This window comes from Macrobrachium nipponense, chromosome 35 (genome assembly GCF_015104395.2).
Source record: "Macrobrachium nipponense isolate FS-2020 chromosome 35, ASM1510439v2, whole genome shotgun sequence".
Taxonomy (NCBI): domain Eukaryota; kingdom Metazoa; phylum Arthropoda; class Malacostraca; order Decapoda; family Palaemonidae; genus Macrobrachium; species Macrobrachium nipponense.
In genome coordinates, this window is record NC_061096.1 from 55,162,956 (window position 1) to 55,180,357 (window position 17,402).

The following is a 17,402-nucleotide window of genomic DNA, read 5'->3' on the forward strand; positions in this document are numbered from 1 at the left end:
ATTTGATACAAGCTCGGCATGTTTAATTATGATCTAAATAAAGTGTGAGGGTTCTCTGTATATACAAGCATTCAGGCGCATTAATGAAGAAATAGTTTGCCTATGATATCGGAAACATGATTTCAGCTAAAACCAACAGTTGGTGAGGGGACAGATGGAATGAAACAGATGACTTCGTGGTTTGGTACGACGACGCCAGAGCGGCGCTGCTTGCAGCCTTGCGAGTCTGCAAACAAGCGGGAATTGAGTCGATTCTTAGTATGTACTGTGATTTTTTTTTTCGTTCGTTATCTTCATAATGGTACGTTGTGTTGCTGCTAATTGCAAAAACGGGTACAGGAATACTTCAAGCGGAAGTAAATAACATTTCACAGGTAAGCAAAGCATAGTGGATTCTATTTACCCATAATTAATGCAGGTCACATGATGAGTTGGTAGTCGATGCGATTTCTCTCCTAGCTTGTTTTATATTGTCAACGTATTACTGAGGCACATGAGTGCAGTGGCGATTTTATCTTTGAAATCAGAACATCATTAATCTCATATATGCCGCGTAATATAAAGTCAAAAAGACCTAGCTCGCTATAAAAATGCTTAGTAGTAAAGGCCTATAAGTTACTGGTTGTGTCAACAAGTTTCGTCTTTTAATCTGACAGTGTAATGCGAGGCACCTTCTGTATTTGGTCAGTCATTGAGAATTCTTGGCAGTAGGTAGGCCTGTAGGATACGGTCTGTGCCATCAGTTTTTTTCAGCTTTAGACATTAAGACAGCGTTTTTAATGCATTTATCTGACGTGCTCTTTTGGCGAAAGTCCAAACACCATTTGGTGCGATTACTTCAGGACGACGCATCGTTGTCAAACGTAGAAAAGTAGAAAACTACCTTAATTACTATTTTCGATTCAAAGCAAAATTGACAATTTTTTCGTACAACTAATGATGATTTAATTCATGTTTTCATCAAACGATATCTCATATATTCGTGATTCGTGATAGGAAGGAAATGAAGTAGGCCTAGGCTACACCTAAGCCCGCCAACTACTCATTTGATAAGATGCTACATCATTTAAACTTTATTCTGGGTGCCAATTAATTTCGAATATGTAAAAATAATTTCCTGTGATTAAAGTCATCGCATTATCATGCCAGGAAAAAAAGTGGCCTTTAAGAATGGTAACAAGTAAAAGCATTTCGACCAAGCAAACGCTAGGCCTATATATTTTAATTCGGCGGCTACTTTTACTTTATTACCTTTTGAAAACAATTTTACCCCCCAAAAAAGTATTATTTACATTTCTGTGGTTGTCCTTGTTTAGTTCTATCTAAATCTGTTTGTGTGTATGTGTGAAAGGAGACTATATGGTTATTTGTATGTGCATAGATTAGGCTAGTGACCGCTTAATAAGAGAATAATTTTCTCGATTCAGCTATATTTGGATATCCAATATGTGAGATTTAGTATGCAGATTTGAATGCAAAATTCTTTACTTCAAGTACAATAGACATCAGAAAAATAATATTTCGACATATAATTTACATGAAATAAAATAACATATTCTTGTAATGACTGGACAAGAAGAAAAAACAAGTAATGTGCTTTCTAAAGTCTCGTCCAGAATCCTTGGATATCTCAAAGGCAACATCAGAGGTATGTCCACCGTTAAGTTACAAAAAATAAACCAATATGTAAATTCTCAGTAAATAGCTGTATCCAAACGTATAAAATTATATACCAATTAGAACGCTTCCTTGCTAGGGCGGTTGTCCACGTTTAAAGGCATACACATTCGTTAAAGTTCATGGTTTACGGAAAATGAAAGCCGTCTACCAACGTACTTGATAATGAAGTTGCATAATTTTTATTTCATCTATAAAATAGGCAAATATCAAGACTTCCATGATGGTGGTCTAAGAAGTCGTCGCAGACTAAAACCATTAAAATAACAACCTCATCGGCCCAACCTACAATCAAGCCTTAGAATTAATGACTCGTTTTTTATGATAAGGAACGACATAAACAAGGAATTCGACTAATCATGGGTAGTCTGATATCGGGGACTTTGACAAAAAGTTTCTTGTTATTATGGGATTGAATAGTTAGACATTCATCTTTTGAGCTTTAAGCCGATTTTAGAGAAAAATTAAAATTACATTGTATATATATGTACTATATATATATATGTATATATATATATATATATATATATATATAAGTATAAGCCATGAAGGAAAAAAAAACAACGGAGTTTCTGCAAGATCTTTCGACTCGACGTCCTTTACTCAGCAGTCGAAAGATCTTGCAGAAACTCTGTTGTTTATTTTTCCTTCATGGCTTATACCTTTATTTATGGATTTATCACGTTCCAAGCTTTCGTGATTCAGTTACACACACACACACACACACACACACACACACACACACACACACACACACATATATATATATAAGATATTAATATAATATAATAAAATATCTAATTAAATATATATATTATATATAATATATTATATATATTAAATATATTACATTATATATATATATATTATATATAATATGAATGTATGTATGTATAAAGAGGCTGATGAATGACAAGACACCACGAACTAATGGGTAAAAAGTGACATTCCCTTCTAAGGTAGGAATTATGACTAACTGAACGGAGTTTGTTAGGAATGCCTGAATGGGAGAAAGGCCCCAAAGGAATAGAAGAGACGAATCATTGTTCAGTTGTATAACGGTATAGGCAACAGAGGCAACTGTAAGAATTATAGCAGCATAACAATGCTTAATATACCAGGAGAAAATGAATGACAAGAGTTAGATTCATAGTAAAACAGATAAGAGAACTGACAGGGCAAGAACAGAGAGAGCTAGACAAGGAAGAGGGAGTTTAGATCAAGCTATTGTGACAAGGTTATCTGGGAAGTTTGAAAGCAAAGGCAAAAATCATTATAATGCATACATGAATCCTAGGAAAAATATCATAGGATCGAAAGAGGAAACGTGGTTGCTAATTCAAACGGGGTAATGTGTAGTAGTTTACATTGCAATTAAACTGCAATATAATTGCAATAATAAGATGTTACGAGCAATGCACGAATCGCTAATATAGCAAAATTTAAGATGCAGCGGATGAATTTTTCAGTGATTAAAAATTTTTTAATGAAAGGGAAGCTTTTTAAGAATAAGTTGCAAGCGAGTGACTCGTTTGATGTGAAAGCGGCTGTGGGACGAGCTTGTGTTATGTCTCCTTAAATTTAGTAGCTGTATGTATTTTAAACCCGTTGGAATTTCTTAAAATTATTGTCATATCGCATTCCTTCCATCCAGGTACTAAATGCATATCTGATATTTGTCCAACATTCAGCAATATGTTGAAACATGTGATCGTTATGAAGATTTTAGTTTCTTCATACAGATACGGGAGCTACATAAGTGACTGTAACCATTTATTTAAATGATCCAACTATATATATAATGTAAGTGTATGCGGGCAAGCGCGTTCATCTTGATATTTTATTTTATAAAAAAGAAAAAATTCTCTAATAGAGACGAGACATCCTGTTCAATCAAAGGGCCGGAACATGAACTGTGACGTAATTCCTTTGTCAGTTGTTTCAAGACAAAGTAAAACGGATAACACAAGGAAAAATAAATAAAGAAAAATCAGGAAGAAACTAATAAGTTGTAATTCTATTTTTTTTCATATGCATAAATATATATATATATATATATATATATATATATATATATATATATATATATATATATATATATATATATATATATATATATATTTATATATACTTTTCATATATATATATATGTGTGTGTGTGTGTGTGTGTGTGTGTGTGTGTGTGAAAAGTAAAGATAGAGAATCTAGAGAAGAACCAGCGTTGGCAGCCAGCCGCAGGACAGCAAAGTTCTCCCAGGGTGAGACAAAGCATTTCCTTCTATTTTTTTTTTTTTTTCATCCCTTGCCGGTAAGATTGTTGAAAAGCATTGTGTTCTTGCGAGCTGCTTCTGGCGTACGATGACGAAAGCCTCAGTCGAAAGGACGGAAGTTTAAGACTTGAATTACGTCCTTAACTGCACAGTTTTGAGTACGAACGGGTGGAGGTGAATAGAGGTCACCCGAGAAAGGAGATTTTCCTATCTTTACACATCGCTGCAGAGCCTTGGAACGATGCCGGATCACAAGTTCTCTCTCTCTCTCTCTCTCTCTTCTTACTTTATATATAAATAAACACATACGAACTTGTTTATTTTTTGCATTTTATTTTACTTATTATTATTATATATATATCTATATATATATATATAATTATATCTATATATATATATATATATAATATATAAAGAATATATATATATATACTATTATATATATATACTTTTTTTTCTCGGATTTAGCCTCACGTGAGCTTTGCGCGCCAACATATGCATTCAAATATGACGCAATTAACACTCAAAGCTCAAACGTCACGACACCCTAGTGATAAAATCTCGATTCTGTGAACTATACCGAACAAACGCACTTGTCAACACGACAATAACCATATAAAGGTAGATTTAAGGTTAGCTCACAGCCATGTCATTAAATCCAAAAACGGCACTGAACTGGACATGTGTGAATGTGTCAGTTGAATTCAATGTAAATAATTTTTTTCACTAGACGAACTGAGCGGATGCGGCACCGATGTGTGTAAATCATCCTTTGTAGACATACGGGAACAAGCTTCGCGACTTCGTATGTTTGGAAGTGTTAAGGACTATTTGCTTGGTCTGTAGCCATTTCAGGATATTAATAGAAATCAGCAAACCTTGTGGGAGAAAATCCCGGAAGGAAGGAGCACAAATGGATGAATAATCATTAATGATAATACCAGCAGATGATGCGTGTTAGTGGAATTTTTTTTTTATCTCATTTATGTTAATGTTGAGTTATTTGTGTCTCGATCCTTTCCTGTTGAAGAACAGTTCATGTTTACTATTCGCGCAAAGGAATCGACAAATAGTAAACAAATACAAAACTGTGCGAATGAAAAAGAAATGAAAACGTTCGAATAAAAAACAAAGAAACGAAGAGACAGTGGGGCCTTAGAAGGGAATGTGTGAACTCTGGCTGGCTGGCATTACAGCTCTAGTCTTGAGGTAGGTCAGCCAAGTGACGTGAGGCAAGAAAAAATAAAAATAAAAGGAAACCAGTCCTGTAAACGCCTTAAAGAAAAAAATGATCGTAGTTGTCTTGTTTAACCTTGGGACACGGGGCTCTCTGAGCGTCGGTGGATATAATCATGGCCATGATAGTATCATGCTGCCAAAAGTTGAATGCTAGTGTAGGCGCTCAGGGCGCTCTCCATCCAAAAACAAACAAATAAACAAACAAACGCAACCCTCTATAGAACGTCGGACTTCCCAAGAAAACACAAATCGATGTGTAACGGCTGAATCAGTGATTTTTATGTATTTTCAGGAACTGCAGTATTTGTAAGACAAAAATCAACCACGAATGTAAAACATGTCAAGTTTTCGAGTCATATGTATGTGAAAGCTATTCCTGTGTTGCACAAAGAATAATTACTATGTAATCCAGCGGCCATGAAATGTTTTTCGTTAACCACTTGGGTAGATTTAGGTTATAACACTGCATCGAGTACTTCTTTGGAAATTACAGTTTCCTACAGTATTTGGGTTGCTTATTAAGAATTTGCCTTTATTTTCTGGGGGTCGACTGTCATAAATCCCCAGGGGCTAGTATTAAACACGGCAAAATACGTTCGAAGGCCCCAGTCCCTAGTGGCTGTCGTATTCGCGGGAACGTTCCTTGCCTCAACTTCTAAACCGACTTTTGGATTTCCATGCTACTAAAGCCATGAGCTTCTCTAACATTGTCCTAATTTACGGTAGTACACTGAATTGACAGATGTGCTTCATTAAGCCGTTTGCTCCTAGAAATGAAAAAAAGAGGACCAAATTCTTGCCGCAGACCGTTTCAAACAAGGGGTGCTTTATGACGTATCTGTGACGCAGAGCCGTCTACTCTAGCTAATTATTCAATAGATAAATATATATATCATACAATATATTCATTTGCTTTTGAAAATTTCGTATGGCACAGGATAGGTACAATGACATTTAACCATAAGTCAAACAACCATTTTAAAAGTTATATTGGAGGATACGCTATACCGACGTCACTAATACAATATGTCGCCGCTTTTGCGGTTGGTTAGGTGGCTAAGCGCAGCTTTAACCTTATTTTCGTAAGTAAAACAGTTAATGAAACACATATGACAACGCACAGTACTTCCGGAAATTAGGACGTAGTTTGAAACACTCAGTGCTTTAGTGGCGTGGAAATCTATAGTGGGCTTAAAAGTGGTTTACGAAAAAGTGTCATGGCCTCTTGAATGCATTTTTTAGTAGATATTTTTCATGTGTGAGAAAACGCACTGATCGTGAAATTATGCCCTTCTTGTTCTAATGTCCTACAAGCGCCTCAGTGGCATGGTCGGTCGACTTATTGTTGGCCTGCCACCTCGGTGGCCGCGAGTTCGATTCTCGTACATTCTACTGAAGCGTCAGAGATGTGTGTTTCTGGTGATAGAAGTTCAATCTTGACGTGGTTCGGAAGTCACGTGGAGCCGTTGGTCCCGTTGCTGAATAACCACTGATTCCATGCAACGTAAAAATACCATACAAACTAATGTCCTACACTACTTCTCCGCTCATGGACTGTCTACAGTTCTCTCGAATGTTTCACCCGATGTGATCCTCCTACCCTTTTTTTTTCGTGGACCACATCTTTCGTCGTAGTAGAAACGTAATCCTTTGAAAACGAAGCTGCAAATCTGGTTCATCTAGTTGAATCTAATCTTAATCCCCAAACCTGATTGCAAAGTAGATGTGTCTTAATTAAAAACTGGTCGGGAAACAGGTACTTCAGTTAGTAATTGTAACGTAACACTTCTTTTAACTATTTTTCTGGTTGGACTTGTGCAGAGAAACCAATCAGCGAGTCGTTCTCGTGGCTGCTGCGATGGATTATGGCAACAATAACAAATCTGAACATAAATGCTTTATCTCGAACAAGGATCGGTCGCTTCACTTCCTTATAATTGCATAACCTTTTATCTGTTATTTTTACAAAAAGATAATATTTCGTACGTGTTATCATGATGTTTCAAATATGGTGAAAGGATTTGCAAATTAACAGGAATGTTACATTCACATATTAAAAAATTCTATTTTGGTGATTATATATATATATATATATATATATATATATATATATATGTATATATATATATATATATATATATATTATATATAATATATATATATATATATATATATATATAGTATATATATATATATACATATGTATATATGTGTATGTATTATATATATACATATATATATGTATATATTTATATGTATATTATATATATATATATTATATATAATATATTATATATATTATATACGTATTATATAATCTATATACAGTATGTATATATATGGTTATGTATTATATCATCTACGTATATATATGTATATTATATGTATGGTATTATCATATTACCATTATATAGATATATTATTACCTATAATTTATTATACGTACATATATAATATTAATATATATATATATATATATATAGTATTATAATATATATATATTGTATATATCCCTAAAAGAATATCAAGAGAATTAAACAACTGCCATTTTCACAGTCATACTTTGACTTCTGAATTGCGAATGAGCGCCCTGTGCTGGAAACTTCCACGACATTGGCCGCTTCACACATTCTTTTCAACTCCATCTTGCAAAGGCTCTCACGTTTCCTGGGAATTAAGGCCCTTAACTCTCCAATACCTCCATCACTGGTCCATCTAGACTTTTCAAGATCTTACTCACCTCCTTCCGGATAACACCTGCGATTCATCTATTCATGTCTCCATCATCTTGTCCTCCATTCATTCCATACAGCCAAACGGTCTTATAAGTCTCCGGTCCATCCTTGCACCTGTGCTCAAAAAAATCCTCTTTTTGAATGTCTGGCGGTTGATCTGGCTGGATTATCATTTTAATAAGAGGATTCGGGAGCTTCTCCACGATGTCTGCGTTTTCCTATACCCTTCCAAAAGGGTCATGCTATCTTTTTTGGCTTATGGACAGGTTCTTTTAAACAGTAAACATAACTCATTCTTCGTCATGTGTCCCGAGTCTCCCGACCAACGACGTCCTAAGTGAAAAATGAACCCCTTGCGCAAACCATTTTTCTCCAGGCATTAAAAAAACGACTAAGGTAATGAAGGGGTGTGTGACTAATAACGTGTTCTCTTTCAAAAGGAATTTTTTCAGATAACAATTTGGCTGCAGCGCAGCCGGCCGCTCTGCCTAACGTTTAGCCGATCTGTGCGTGGATCACCTTGAAACTGAAAAGCTGACTGCTATCAAACCCAAGAGCATGCATGATTTAGCTGCGTCACGCCGATGACATTTTCGCGTTCAGTGGAGTGTTTTTTTTTTCTTTCTTTCTTTCTTTTTTTTCTGGTCGCTAGTTCCCAACACAAAATTCAAAAGAGTGAGTAAAAAGATGGAAAACTGGATTATTCATAGATATTAATAGTGAAGGAATCGTCGAAATAAAGTAATAACCCGTGGCGAGCGCCTACCCCCTGACAGGCCCTTGGCGTTCCACCTTGGGTACGCGTATGCCAGGTTGAAAAACCCCTGCCCTACGGGGTTAAGTGCCGCCAATGTAGGTATTATTGTAGATTCTTCGCAGCGTCCCTTTGGCCCCTAACTGCAATCCCTTTCATTCATTTTACTCTACCTCCGTTCATATTTCTTTCTTTCATCTTACTTTCCATCCTCTTCCAGTGACTCGTAAGTCCCAGCGCTTGGCCTTTGGCCTAAATTTTATATTCGATTTCCAGACGAAGTATAGTTTTCCCACCTGTAGGAAATCAACTTTTCCGCTATCCATTTTCATTTGCCATTTCAGCAAAGCTTGGGATGACGTGAAACCTATTCCCTAAAGGACTAAGAATCTGCTGTCATGTTTACGTAGACAAAGAATTCGATAACATTCGGAAATGGAAAAGCCATCAACAAAGCTATAAAAATATATATTTTCTAGGCAATAAAGGTAAAATAAGGACTTTCCGGCACAATAACGCTCACGTGCGTAGAGTGTTTAAGAACGTGACCAAGACCATCGGACCTGAAAACCCATATACTTTTTCGTAGCCAAGGCCCATAAGGAGTGGTCTTCGTCAAGTCTGGCAAAATAAAAGAAAAACTGGATCCGACGTAGAGATTGTGAAAAAATCTCTGTGAGATAAACTGGACGTTCGCTTTTTCAAAGATTAGAAGAACATAAAAGATCTGTTAGGTATGGTCCAGAAAATTCTTGCATATTCGTTCATCCTCGAGATGTTTTTAACTGAAACTAGCCATCTAAACTATTTGAAAGGGCCTGTTCATATAGCAAGGAGGTTCTGTAATCAGCCATCATAAGCCAAACAGAAGACATGAACTTGTCAAAGGTATTGGAAGATGGACATGATGATTTAAGTCGCCTGAATCCTCTCACTGAAAAGAGGATTCAACCCTTCAACTCAAGGGCTAGAGAATATAAGTAAATATCTCTCTCTCTCTCTCTCTCTCTCTCTCTCTCTCTCTCTCTAGAAACTCTCAGTCTCTCTCGAGAGTTCACATGGGCAAAATGTATGTTCCACCTCTCCTGAGGGATACCTTTGAAAGACGTATCCCTCAGGAGAGGTGGAACATATATCCTGCCTATGTGAACTCGAGAGAGAGACTGAGATTTTCTATCCCTGTGATTGGCTTATCAACAGCCAATCAGGAGCGTCGTAAGGGACTGGCCTAGACACCAAATGCACGGTTGATGTGATCCTACTATAGTATATGTGTTGTAGTCTACTCGTTGGCACACGAACACAGACAAACACGCATTTTACACATACAGATGTATCTGTAAGTTTGTCGGGAGGTAAAGGCTGAAATATAACACCAGAAAGTACTGGGGATGGTTTATCGTCTTAAAGAATTACAGTCTTAATTCCTGGATGTTTTCGGAGGATCGTACGAATAACAAACTCAGGTAGGCCATAATCATAATAATCATCTACAAAAAAGCAAGGCGAGAAAGCTATTGTGAAGAGAGAGATATCATCTTAGCTTTGATCTCATGTTGGCCTGTCTGGCACATGAATAGAGTCGTTGAAATGACTAAGAAGCCCAGTCAGCGACTGGGGTCGCTGGAGATTGAACGCGTTTTAGGGTGTGGCAGCTGAGAGAGTATTTATTATGTACGTAATGTGTCTAGATTCTCGGCCTCCCTGGTATGCTGGGTAGGTTGGCAGAGGTATGTTTTTACCAAAGGCCATATGAGGCCCTGAAGAAGATAAATACTTAGAACGGCATTTACCATATCATTATAATAGTGTACGATTATCAAAATAGGCTTGTTATAAAGGGGATACTTTTATCGCTCTGGAATGTGTCATCTTTTATCACTCTGGTATGTGTCAGTATAGGTGAGCTGAAATGTTTACGTGATAAAAGGAGGCATTTCTTTGGCAGGCATACATAATGCCTCCTTTAACTCCCCGCTCACGTTTGGGGCGTGCGTCCACACCCTTGTTATAGTCTGCTTTTCCCGTATAAATCATTGCCCTGACAGGTCCCTTTAAGAAAATGTCGGCACCGATTATTATCTTAGTTTTTTATCTATCTTTTTTAGCTGGCCTGATCTCAGCACTTCGGGGAAAGGATAATTTTGTTCTTTGGTTTCCTCTTTGGTTTAATCATTACTTATCGTATTAATATTTTTTTAGCTGCTCTGATTTCAGCACATCAAAAAAAGATAAATTTGTACATTCATTTTCTGTTTTATTTATCTTGATATTTATCATTTTTTTTTTTTTTTTTTTTTTTTTTGCTGGTCTGATTTCAACGCCTCGGGAAAGCATAATTATGGTCTTCCGTGTTCTGTATGATTTATTTATTTTGTTCATTTACTTATTGATTTATTTAACTTATATGACTTCAGCAACTCGGAAATGGATAACATTTATTTCTTTTAGCGTTAGATTTAATCATTACTTTTTTTGTCTGATTTCATCACCTCGGGGAAAGGGTAATCGTTTTATATATATATATATATATATATATATATATATATATATATATATATATATATATATATATATATATATATATATATATATATATAGTCGTTGGCCTCCCCGCTTCTTGACGTCGTGTTCGGCTGGTTAGTGACGTTGACGCGGCCTTACTCCAGGCGGCTTCTTTTGTAGCTTGTTTAATGGTGACGTAACGTTCGCTTTTTTAGCTGATAGGCTCAACACTCCATAAACCACAATAGCACAAATGCGCACTTGAGCTACATCGACCCAGAGGAGCTTCGGTTTCCAAGTACAAAAGAATTGATGAAGTCCTTTCGTACTCAAGCTTAGCTATGGCTTCATAATGCGCTCTTACTCTTGTTGGGATGATAGTAATTATTATTATTATTATTATTGTTATTATTATTATTATTTCATTGAGGAGTATGCCATCTGGATAGTTTCAATGTTATTACTATTATTATTATTATTATTTCATTGAAGAGTAGGCCGACTGGATACTTTGAATTTTATTATTGTTATTATTATTATTATTATTATTATTATTATTATTATTATTATTATTATTATTGATTGAAGAGTAGGCCGTCTGGATACTTTGAATATTTAATTTTTTGCTCTTTCAGAGAGAAAAATTTATATAAAAGCGGCGAAAACTTCACAAAGTAAAAAAACAATTTAACCTTGAAAGTTTGAATGACGTTGGTCGTATTGGGTTCTGATAAAAACATAAAAAAGAGCAATATTTTCCTCCAGACCGGCCGGTAGAAAATCGTCATATTTTGCGTTGTGAAATTAAAGTTTTTAACTTGATGCCCAACTATATGCAAAATAGTTGCGGCGGTCAGTGTGAGGTATCTACGGAACTTATATATAATATATATATATATATATATATATATATATTATATATATATATAGATATAGATATATATATACATGCATATACATATGAAATATATATATATAATATATATATATATTATATATATATAATTATAATATATATATATATATAGATATATAGATATATATATATTATATATATATATATATATATATATATATGCACTATACATATATATATATATTATATATATATATATATGTATATATATATATATATATATATATATATATATATACTATATATATATGTATATATATATATAAATATATATAAATGTATATTAATGTGTAAACTTGAGACTAACAGTCTTTTTTTCAAATTATGCACGCAGGCTAGCGTAGGCAATAAATACGATGCGGATCTTGTAGAAAAATAGCCTTCGCGACTTTGTTACGTAAATGCGTAATTATATACATGTATATATAAGTATATTATTAGTTCAATCTAATACAAATTTGAGATGCTAATCTGATATGCATCGTGCTTCTAGGGAATCAATAGAAGGATCCACAGTAATATTCTTGTTTATCCAGATGAAATATATTTGTGGAAATATTTACAAAGCAACTTTCGTCCAGCCCTCTTTGGACTTGATCACTAACTAACGGTTATTATGATTAAGTTAGTGATCAAGTACACAGAAGGATGAACGAAAAACTTTAATCTTTGTAAATATTTCCACAAATATGTTTCATCTGGCTAAACAAGAATATTTATTACTGTGGATCCTTCTATTGATATATATATATATATATATATATATATATATATATATATATATATATATATATATATATAACTAATAAAAGGAGCCCATAAAAACACCAAAATGTAGAGAGAAAAGTACTATATTTCAGAGACTGCTGTCTCTCTCTTCAGGTATATACCTGAATTCTGTTGTTACAGAACACTTTTACAAAGTCATATATATATATATATATATATATATATATATATATATATATATATATATATATACATATGTATATATATCTATATATGTATATCATTATACACAAAATTCCATTGGCTCCATCTTCTGCAAGGTTCTCGCAGAACGCGAGGACAGCGGTTGACCGCAAGAATTGAAAATAAATCGCCCCCACGAAATTAACCGACCGGGCAAAATCCTCAGCCGACAAAAAAGCGAGAGAATTCTAAGGAGGTGTAAACGCTAACGTTAAGCGCCGTCTAATGCCACATACTGAAGATTTCGCCACTTTGGAGCGGAGGATGGAAGGAAGGGACCCTAATCTCTCTCGATAATCGGGTCGGCTCTCTTAAGTTATTCCGTTTGCCCTTACTTACAGAGATATAATCTCTCGCTCCGGAGCCGCGCTAGCAATAATGATAGCAATCAACGGATGATGTACAATCACATTCAATAATAAGCGTAGTAAAGGTGGCCTCTAGATAGTAAAGGGTGGAAGAAGTGTCGGTGAAAATAAAAAAGAAATAAAAAAACCGACTCTTATAGCCTTTTCGGAAATTACTGTTTCGCCTCGCCTCGAATAATGATAATAATTATTATTATTATAACTGTTATTATGATTTTTATTATTATTAGAAAATACCAATAGTAGAACGAGCCTTAAAACGGAGAATCAAATCCACAGTTATGTAATTGTAAACATTTAAAGTTGAAACTGCACAGATTCCCGAAAGCTATCTGTACAATTTGATCTTTAAATATATGTACAGTGACATAAGTTTGGATTTGTGTTCGCTATTATTATCATTAATTATTATTTATCAACAGCCAGTTTTTACATACTTAGATGACTGAAATATGAGATCTGGACAAAATGGCTGTGCGTGAATTATACGTTCATTAGAAAAAGCTTGGAATAAATAATAGAATTTGTTTTCCGGCTCCAGGTTTGCCTTTGGAAAAAAAAAAAAGGATCCTGTAGACTGACAACCTCTAACCACTTCCCGGCCCCGTCCCCGTTTCTCTCTCTTCTCTCTCTCTCTCTCTCTCTCTCTCTCTCTCTCTCTTCAAATTACAAATTAACTACTCTACTGGTTAACCCAGTAAATTCTCATTGTAAGCTAGAATAACATTGATACATCAATCATACATCAACCCTTCCGGGATCCCGGTGATTAAAGAATTCAGACTGATCATTTTCACGAAGGATTGATTGATCGATTAATTAGTACTTGCTGGCGAAGCAACGGCGAGGTTGTCGACGCCGTTCTCATGAAGGAAACTTGACAGATTAAGTCTGGAAGACCGATTTGAGAACGAAAACTTCGGCCTCAGAATTCCTCGCAGACGATGTCAGAGAAATATAACATTTATGTTTTTACGATACTCAAACAGTGATGATAGAAATAAGGTGGCGTCCACGTTTTAGTAAATGATTCTCTTCATTTTCAAATGCCCTGCATTTGAAATTCCTCAATTTTAAATAAATTCGAATGCTGCCTCTTCTTTTTCGTATTTTTTTTTTGTACATATAAAAGTGAGGAAATTCCTAAAATTTAAATAAATTCTAATGTTGCCTCTTCTTTTTCGTAATTTTTTTTTACATATAAAAGTGAGGAAATTCCTAAATTTTAAATAAATTCTAATGCTGCTTCTTCTTTCTCGTAAATTTTTCTACTTATAAAGTTGAGGAAATTCCTCAATTTTAAATAAATTCTAATTCTTCTTCTTTTTCGTAATTTTTTCTATTTATAAAATTGAGGAAATTCCTAAATTTTAAATAAATTCTAATGCTGCTTCTTCTTTCTCGTAAATTTTTCTACTTATAAAGTTGAGGAAATTCCTCAATTTTAAATAAATTCTAATGCTTCTTCTTTTTCGTAATTTTTCTATTCATAAAATTGAGGAAATTCCTAAATTTTAAATAAATTCTAAAGCTGCTTCTTCTTTCTCGCAAATTTTTCTACTTATAAATTTTTGGAAACGGTTTCTAACGAAACGAACAATTAAGCACTTAAACGAACAAAAACAATTTTCATTCGTCTGGCACCCAAGAATGCAATAGTCCCTCCGTTTCAAGACATAGTACAGCTAAGAAAATGTTGGAACTTACTGTGACTGCCCATAGGAACCTTCACTTTTCCAACTCTTTCACCGTGGCCTTGTCATTGTAAGTAGATCACGAGAGAAGATCCCATAAACCGAAGCGATACTGCAAGAACACTGGGAGTGCAGTATAGATTTTTTTGTTTTAATCACTTTATTGCGCACATTGGCGTCAGACATTTGAGTAGGTACATAGTAACAATAATATTGTTTACATCTATATGGTAATTATGGTATACCAAAAGAATTCATATGGAATACAAAATAAATGTAACTGAAGACTAACTATATGACAAATGTTCCAATGACATTACAGGTAGTTATACCTATCTTTAGTTAATATCAAACACAGTCAATTTGATGAACTGTAATGTTTGTTCAGTATCCACCAAAGTGAGGATGGCGCATGAGAATTTCATCAAGCAAATTATTTTCTGTCAACAACTGTTTACATATATCAACTACTGTGAATGTTTGTAATAAATTAGTAACAAGTGGACATTCCAGGCAATAGTGTTGTGCAGTATAGAGAGAGAGAGAGAGAGAGAGAGGAATCATGAAAAGCATCTAGAGTCGAGAGAATATTCCTTAAGGCGTTAGATTAGACAGTGCTTTTGAGCAAGAAAGGTTCCCTCTTACGCAACGCGTTTACCACCAGACTCACCTCCCGCTCATTTTCCATTCAGAAAAGGAACGAGAAACGAACAAAAGAAATTTCTATGGGTCCGATTACGCCGACAGAAAAATACTAGAAGGCCCTGAGGAAAGTTCTCATATTGAACTGTACCTTAATGGCTGGCCCGAAAGGTCTAGCGATTTTTCGCTTTCAGAATCCTTATCTCGTCACTTAGGAACGAGTTGATCACCCAATGGAAACTGTTTTGCTTTTTATTCGCCTCCCGCAAATTGGGGGACTGCAAACAATGCCCATCTTCTTCTTGCGAATATAACTGTCACTTTTAAAGGAATAACAAGAAGGCGTGTTTAGCCACCAATTCTACGTAAACCATTATTAAACCAATGACAGCTGTTGATAATAACGCAGAAAGTCGATTGAAGAAATAAGGAAAGAAAAGAAAAGAACCAGTCAGGTCCCTTCTATCACGTACACTTTTTTCGACAGGTAGTACTTTACACGAGGCCACTTGTAGCTACACGTCCCTTAACAGGTGACTAGATGGGATTTATGTTTATCAGCCTGGGTAGTAATTGCTATGATTATGCTACCTTACACGCTGAACCTGACAGCAAACAAAGGATGACAGCTCAATCGATGAACTCTAAGAGCCACGGGAGATGGTCGGTAAACTTAAGAGGATGAAGGGAGGGAAGATCACTTGGGCGGAAAAGTTTAGGGTGTGGCACGAAGGTTAGTAACAGGGCACCGTTCCATTCCTTTCCTCATGGGGGAATGCATGACACTGTTTTATCAGAAGAAAAATAGTTAAAATGTTCAATACAACAAATGAATCCCACCACACACCTTAGAATGAATATTATTATCTCAATATAATTCATATTACGTTTGACAACTCTGTAGGTCATTAGGAGGACCGTTTGACCTTGAGCGAAGAAACCGTCACTGGTCAATTCTGAGACCCTATAAGTGGCATCCTTCCCACACAACCTGGCCAAGGATGAAAAACACAGTAAAACCCGCCTTGGAGAACTGGAGCACACTATAAAAACAGCGATGCTATGCAACAAAGTGACAAATAAAAGCAAATAAACCCAAAACTGAATGGGTACCTTCTTGAACAAAATGTGCTCTGACATCTGGAAAATGTTCAGCAGCTGAAACTCGTTATTTACAGGTTGCTGCCGTCCACGACCCCTTGGACCCTCATAAGTAGTAGATTATAGACCATTCATTCACAAAAACGTTAATTCTCTTGAAAGTCTGACGGGGTGGGTTGATATTTGAACGGGGTGATTCTGTCTGTTTAACGTAATGTTTGTATGGTGTTTTTACGTTGCATGGAACCAGTGGTTTTTCCTTCTCTCTTCAAAAATGAAATCGGCTACATATCGTTGCCGGTGCCTTTATGAGCCCATACACGCGTGTGTATACACAGACGCAGATTTTATACCCCAAGATCTCACAAAACAAAAGAATCCGAGATATTTGTCAAGATTTTGTTCCCTCTCCACGGGTTTCATGTGTCTTTCGAGAAATATAGTTTGCATACTAAAATCAATTTTCTGCAAACAATTTGAAATATACTATATACTATATTTTCTTTTTGCCATGAAGTTCAGATATCTG

At 35.2% G+C, this 17,402-nt stretch overlaps 1 protein-coding gene across 1 annotated transcript in view; it reads left to right on the forward strand.

The window, feature by feature from the left end:
- The first annotated feature begins 201 nt into the window (after window positions 1-201).
- The window catches only part of LOC135208792 (uncharacterized protein DDB_G0290685-like), a 196,714-nt gene continuing 179,513 nt past the window's right edge, over window positions 202-17,402 (forward strand). The window contains exon 1 of the mRNA XM_064241319.1: window positions 202-374. The gene's annotated coding sequence lies outside the window, so the exon portion shown is untranslated. The remainder of the gene's footprint in view (window positions 375-17,402) is intronic.